This window comes from Euphorbia lathyris, chromosome 3 (assembly GCF_963576675.1).
Source record: "Euphorbia lathyris chromosome 3, ddEupLath1.1, whole genome shotgun sequence".
In the NCBI taxonomy this organism is placed as follows: Eukaryota; Viridiplantae; Streptophyta; class Magnoliopsida; order Malpighiales; family Euphorbiaceae; genus Euphorbia; species Euphorbia lathyris.
In genome coordinates, this window is record NC_088912.1 from 109,268,948 (window position 1) to 109,276,760 (window position 7,813).

A 7,813-nucleotide genomic window follows, 5' to 3' on the forward strand; every position below is an offset into this window, starting at 1 on the left:
TGAACACATCTGTGTAGCATATACAAATTTTTAACAGCATGGTGTATTGGGAAATATTGTAATATATGGCGTGGTCCCATATTTAATAATATGGCGTAATACCATGATTAAAAATATATTTCAACAACAATCTTCCATGTGTCATTGGGTTACGAATTTCATAAGGCATATCCCATTTTAGTGAGAATATTCATTGTAATTAAGTTAATTGAGGGGTTAAATGCACCCATGGTTACTAAACATTAGGTGTTGTTTTCACTTAAGTGAAGTTTTGTATTAACAAAGTCACTGTTATATGCCATTTTCCTATATTTAGACTCACACAGGATACATAACAATCATTTTTTTCGTATCTGATAGTTTGTTAAAATTCTATAATTAGAAAAGTTAAGTGTAAAAAACCTCAGATTAAGTGTGACTTTACATTGATATGTGTTTGTTATATCATAAAAGCTTGATTTATCAAAAATTTCCATCATTTTGAGATGACTTATTTAATTGTTATTGTTATGACTAAAAAAGATCAAAATTTTATAAAGTTTCATGGGTGGAGCCAAAAGTATCCAAAAATATAATGTGCACGTCTATCAAAATTAAGTTTTCCCAAACAGAAACAAGAGAGCTAAAGCAAAGTTTGTACTATGACATTTAGAAACAAAATTTTTAATTAGTAAGATAATATTTCCTAGTGTTAATTTTTTTAAAATTTTTGTAGGGTTAGCATCCTTTTTTTAGTTAGTTTACTCATACTATTTTATCTCTCTTTTTTTGTCATGCTAGTACAACTGGTGCTTGAGTACTTGATTACTCATTATGAAGCTTGTGCATTTTATGTTTTAGGGAGCAAAGAGATGGAGGAACATGGAAAGATTGGGCATGTCAAGTCATGGTATTGAAGGTGCCTAGAAGTCCAGGGTATGATTAGAGTTAAAAATCCAATAAAGGAAGGATATTCATTGAGCCTAATCGGAAAAATGGAGGCTGTTGAGATTGACTATGGTCATATAAGAATGAAAATCAACATCAAATTTGTATTAGCATATGAGGTATTAGATGAAAGTTTTATAACCAACATTGATAAGCATACCAGAATCAATATCTTAGAAAAAAATGGTCAATAGTCCAGAGTAAAGTAGAATTTTGATCAGTTTTAAGAGAAAGATCAATAAATAATTATCGAATTTTAAATCATTTCATTCTGTACAGATCAAATTTAGCAAGGACAAACTTTAACAACTTCTATACTTTCCTTTGATACTCGAAAAAAACATTTCATCTGTACAAAATGAAATGATTTAAAAACCGAATAATTATTTATTGATCTTTTCTTTCTCCTAAAACTGATCAAAATTCTACTTTACCCTTGACTATTGACCATACTTTCTAAGATATTGATTCTGATATGCTTATCAATGTTGGTCATAAAACTTTCATCTAACACCTCATACAGCCCACAAAATAGTCCGTACAGGATGCGGTAGGAGAATTAGATTACAAGTTCTGAGAACAATTTGATAAATTTTGATGATTAATGGTAGTTTTCAAATTTTTTAGTCTTTTTGAGGTTCCGTTTTTTGCTTTTTCTAAGCCTATTTTGGGTAGTAAGGGCCATCCAGCAAGAATCACTGTTGCCCAATGACATTGCCATTTTTTGCTAAATTCATTCATTTCGGCCTCCGATTACACCTTTGAGAAAGCTTCTTTTTTCATTTTTTCAGTTTTTTACCTTAATTTTCCTTAGTATTATTTGAGCAATACAAGTAAAGAAACTCTTAATCTGTAAATTGGACAAGAGGTTCTCTGTTGCAGAAAATTCAGATAAATAAAATGAAGAAAGCACTTATTGTTGTCACTCTGAATCTAATTAACCTTACATAACATTAGGGTTCAATTGCTTACTTGTATAGCTAAGCTTCAATAAACATAAATGTATTAAACACAAAAATATTCATTTAGACCATATAAACACTACAAAAAAAAAGGTATTTACCGACGAAATTTTTCTACTGTAGCGACGGTTTTAACCGTCGCTACAAATAGTACCGACGGTTTTTGTAACCGTCGGAAAAGTGTTGTTATTGCAGCTGTTGCTACTTTACCGACGGTTTTACAAAGGCGCCGGGGTAAGGTTTTTCAGTAGGGGCGCTTTTCTACATGCGGTTTAAACCGCCTCTAGCATCCATTTTCATTTAAAAAAAATACCGACTGAAATTCAGTCGGTAATCCATCGCTAAAATTTTAGTAACCAAATATAAGTTTACCGACGAAATTTCTGTCGAAATTCATATCAATTATTTTGGGATTGCAGCCTCAATCTGAGGAAGCAAACACGTTATTACAATTTACATCATGTCAATAACAAATGATCAATTGCAACAGTATGCTTGGTGGATCCATCATCGAGAACCCACTCCTCCATTGTCTTGGTGCGAGATACTAGTCTATCGGAGTGGAAATTTGTCGCCGAGCCACCCGAAGAAGAGCTGGCCAGCCAAAGTTCTACAGAGTGCAACAGCATTGACAGATATTCTCAAAATTATAACTAAAATTAACAAAATCTGGAAACATAACCAAAAGTAGTTCAATAACATAGAAATCCACCTAAATTTATTTGTTGACTACGAGTAAGTTTCCACTGAGCTCCTTGAACAACAGCATTAGCATCCTCATTTCCATAAAGACTCAGAAAAATAGTTTCAGCATTTCAGCCTACAAAATCTCATAAAAAATAGGCTTAATAAATAAAGACTCAGAAAGTAGGAGAATTAGACTAAGTTTCATATAAGAATGTCAGTTTAAATCGTAACAATCAACAAATCAACTCACCATGAGTACTCCAAGATGGTCATTTCCATAACTTTCTACATTGACATTTGCTTCCTCCTCACCTGGCTAGTAAGTTGATCAGCCATGAAAAAGTCGACCATTAGAACCTTATAAAATGAAGAGTAAACTATGTTGCGAAGAACACGAAGGAAGCAGTAACTAGTAGGTCGATAAAAGAAGTCAAAAGGGCAAATGAGCAAGGCCAAGAAAATCTGGAAAAGTGATTGAAAATGTATGATTAATTAAGCACAAGTTTAAGTGATGAAATTGAAAATGAGGATAAATTAAGGAAGAATATATACTTACAAGGAGGAGGATTCCAGGAATGGCATCAATATGGTTCAAGGCCTGCAGCAATTCCATATTGTAATTAGTCGAAAACTCGAAATGTGCATACTTTTTAATGTTGAAATGACATAAATTGGGTGAAAAATCACAATGGAAATGTAGTAGATGACCTTATTCTTCAAGATTAAATCATCTCTGAGCCACAAGTCTAAAACCACTACTTTATTTTAACTACCTGCTTAAAAATAGTGCTTGTCCCAGATCCAATGTATCCAACTAATAGAATCTTTAGAAGTGTTCTCTGTGCTCAAGATAGTCAGGGACAATTCTACTTGTCATACTGCTAAATTGTTCTCCAGAAACATTTGATGATTTAGAAGGAACAGGTAGTGATAAGAAAGTGCAAACCAGCTTCATTCCCACCTGAAAAGCAACCCAACGATCAATGAATGCCAAAATACGGATGACATTATTTCAGTGTTGTACATTCACATATGACACATACCTTGCCTCAAATGTAACCTTTAGTGTTCTTCTGCCCCTCTTCTTGATATGATCCACCCTCATTCACACAAAAGTGTGGGTTCCCAGCACATTGAACTCCTGCTAGCTGCAATGTTGAATAGAAAAACAGACATAAGTTTGTGAAGTGTCACAGCGCCTGGATGCCCTAGAATGCTTAATAAAGCTTATACTCATTTGAGAGACTAACACCTAGAATGCTTCTAAAAACATGATTAGATGACAAATAATTCAAAATATTTTTCTCTCTTTCATTTCAGGTCTGAAGTATGACGGTTATAAGCCAATCTAATTGGAAATAAGAGCAGCAAGTTCAACTCTGCTAGTAGCATGTATAATATCAAAGTGAGACTTTATGATGGTATCATTCCACATAATATGTATATTTTCTGTAGATCAAGTAAAGAATCTAAAGTCGATGCAACAATAGCTATTGGCCAGAAAAATATATGGTTACCTTCAAGTTATCTCTATGAAAGGCATGATTGGCCAGTTTTCTTTGGGAGTTCCTTTTACCTAACTAGTCCATCTCCAAACATCCTTTTAACATAAGATACAAATTCAGGTTTAGGGTATAATTCTTGGTCGTACAAAATCTGTTTAGCCAGATGAGTATCAATAGCTATCAGTTGAGGTTTTGGACCTAGTAGCACGATGGGATACTATTCGCATGGTAATTACAGTAGCAGCGAAAAATGGTTGGAAGCTGTTTCAACTAGACGTTAAAAGCGCATTTCTGCACGGAGAACTCAAAGAAGACGTCTACGTCGCTCAGCCATAAGGCTATGAAGTTAAGGGAGAGGAGAACAAAGTATACAAACTAAACAAAGCTCTTTATGGCTTAAAGCAAGCTCCAAGGGCATGGTTTAGTAGAATTGAAGGATACTTCATCAAAGAAGGGTTCGAAAGAAGCTGCTGTGATCCTACCTTGTTTGTAAAACAGGAGAACAACAAGATTCTAATTATAAGTCTCTATGTTGATGATCTTGTTTTTACAGGCAATGATTTGATTATGATACAAAATTTCAAAAACTCTATGAAGAATGAGTTTGAGATGACTGATCTAGGAGAAATGAAGTATTTCTTGGGAGTGGAAGTTCATCAAGGAGTAAATGGCATTTTCATCAGCCATAAGAAATATGCCAGTGAAATGCTTGAAAAATTCGGGATGAAAGGGTACAGTGGAGCCAGAAATCCAATTGTTCCAGGAAACAAACTATCAAAGGAGGAGGAAGGCACTCAAGTAAATGGAACCTTGTTCAAGCAGATTGTTGGAAGCTTGCTATATATGACTGTCACAAGACCAGATTTGATGTACAGTGTATGTCTCATAAGCAGATTTATGTCAAAACCAATGGAGATACATATGTTAGCAGCTAAGAGAATCTTGAGATATATTCAAAGTACTGTTGATTTTGGCATTGTTTACAAACGAGGCTGCACAACTGAGTTAATGGCATATACGGACAATGATTATGCTGGTGATATAGATGATCGAAAGAGTACATCAGGATATGCTTTCGTATTAAGTGGAGGAGCTGTAGCTTGGGCGTCCAAGAAGCAACCTGTAGTGAGTCTGTCAACTACATAGGCAGAATATATAGCTGCTGCCTCATGTGCGTGTCAATGTGTCTGGATGCAGAGAATTCTGAAACAAATTGAAGGTACAAAAATTGACTATGTGAAGGTTCTTTGTGACAATTCTTCTACTATTAAATTTGCAAAGAATCCGATACTTCATGGGAGAAGCAAACATATTGATGTACGATTTCATTTTTTAAGAAATCTTGTAAATGATGGGTCAATTAAAATGGAATATTGTGGCACGAATGAGCAAGTTGCAGATATCATGACAAAACCGTTAAAGCTTGATGAATTTGAGAAGCTTAGAGAAGCACTTGGTGTTCGAAGCAGCTTGGGTATAAACTAACTTGCTGTAAGCAAGTTTAGTTTAGGGGAGAGTTTTGTTAAGTAACGTATCTTCTTGTTTGAAGTAGTCTTTGCTGTTAACAATAAGTGTTAAGTAACGTGTCTTCTTGTTTGAAGTAGTCTTTGCTGTTAACAATAAGTTCCTAGAAACTAGGAATAAGTTAGAGTTTGATTTGGTCTTTGCTGTAATCACGTTTCCTGTATATGTGGGATACGTTAGTTTCTGTTTTTGGATTTCTGTTCACTGTAAAGCTATTTAAAGCTTCCTCAGTTTACATTCTAAATAACAAATACTTTTTGCATTGCATTGCAATTTGTCTATTGTGTTCAATATTTATCAGTATATTTGAATATGATAAGTATATTACGCTAATGTTGACCAGCAACAATTTCAAGAGCTAGATATTGTAGCTGTTGAATCAGAAATTGACGTTTCTGATGAAATCTTGCCAACAAGCGCTAATCTTGATGAATAATTCGAAAAGGCTTAGAATTTTGCAACAACATTTAACGCAAATGATCAGGTTGAAGGTAAGTTATTTTCATTCTTATAACCAGAAGGTTAGGTCATATTTTTAAATACTTATTCCATTAATGATTTTCTTTGTTTGTCGAACCAGGGATACAAATGGAAAATAAGACTTTGATAACCAACAAAAAACTGATAAAGGAAGAACAAAGAAGGTTGTTGAAAGATCAATGTCAAATTTTCAATCCGAAAATCCTTCATTCGTGATTATAATGCAGCCATCTTATGGGTCATTGCTTTAAAATTTGACTAAGTAAATTTTGACATAGGCCCTGAAACTGCTGATATCATCCACTGTGTTTTTGTAACTGTCGGTCATGACTAAAAGGAGGACTAAAAGAAGTGCAAGTCATGTGAAGCTGCTAAACGTTCTTACTCTACATTAGTTGTTTGTCAGCAGAAATACTTCGGTTTCTTGCTGAACTTGCTGCTGCACTTTATGACTTCTCAGCTGATAGGTGCAATCCGCAAAGCTTGGGGATGGCAGATATGGCGTTGTCTATAAATGATGGTTATGGTTATGGGACCTAAGTGAAGTGGCAATCAAGAGGAAATACATAGGTCAACATAAGAACATTAATGAAGATAGTGCATATGAATTTGAACTGGTATACTTGTTAAGGCTTCAACACAAACATTTGTTGACAAGGAACTGAAAGGCTTTTATTTTTTCGAATACATGCCAAATGAAACAAATCTATGTGTTTTCAGTTCCAATTTTACAAACTACACCTTAAAATGAAAAAACCTTGTTTTGAATTTTCATAATACCTTTAAGTTACATTTTTAAGGTAGATATATTCAAATAGATGATGCAAGAAAACCTTGATAACCATTGAAAATGGTATTCCCCATATTTTGGTTCAGATTGGCGAAAGAAAAGCTGTCCTAGTGGATAAGATTGCACAATGCCCAAGGGATCAACCATAACTAGAGGAGAAAACACCTCATTTCTTATATTTAATCAGACCATATAAATGATTTTATCTTCTCTTTCGGTTACTGATAAGCTATATATATATATATAGCATTTACCGTGGTGACGCTCTTAGCCTGTTGGTTGAGAGCTTACCTATGATCCTAGAGGTCATGGATTCGAATCACATGGGTGGGGTGAGTTGAGGGTTTTCCTTTGTTTTTAATGTATTCCATAAAGTATTTCTGTAATTTTGGTGATGTAAAGACATGTGGCAAGCTACATACATTAACCATATTATTGACCAATATAATGTGTCTTTACATATGAAAAACCCTACTCATTTTTATGGTATAACTATTAACATGAACATGAATTGAATTGTAATAATTATAATAAAGGAAATGAAATTGAAAATTCAAACCACAAAATCGGAGCCATAATCAACTATCTCGGCGAGGCGTTGAATTGATGTTGGCTTGGAATTTACAAACACCACGATCTGTTGGCAAGGAAATGCGCTGACTTCGTTTGTGGTTTTCTGATTCGAGCGGAATTTGGACTAAAGTTTGAAAGACTCAGTATGAGAGCTTTTGGACATGGAATTTAGCAAAACAAAAGGCTAAAGTCAATTTCGAAAAATCAAGAATTAGTTTACGTAAAAATTAGAGAAATAAACGAACACTAGATGCTCGGGAACATGCAAATGAAAAAGGGAAAGATTGTATAAAATCTGAAACAGAAAAATTACATGATTTACGGTCAGAAGAATGACTTGTAAAATGGGCTTCTGGATACAGAAT

General features: G+C 34.1%; 1 long non-coding RNA gene across 1 annotated transcript; it reads right to left on the reverse strand.

Moving 5' to 3' along the window:
* Positions 1–2,256: 2,256 nt before the first annotated feature.
* LOC136223886 (uncharacterized) lies at positions 2,257–4,163 on the reverse strand. Its single transcript, XR_010686181.1, has 7 exons — positions 4,094–4,163; positions 3,620–3,724; positions 3,350–3,537; positions 3,133–3,174; positions 2,827–2,892; positions 2,602–2,709; positions 2,257–2,499 (listed from the first exon to the last, which is right to left on the reverse strand). It is a non-coding gene; the product is annotated as an uncharacterized lncRNA (long non-coding RNA).
* Between the last annotated feature and the right edge of the window lie 3,650 nt (positions 4,164–7,813).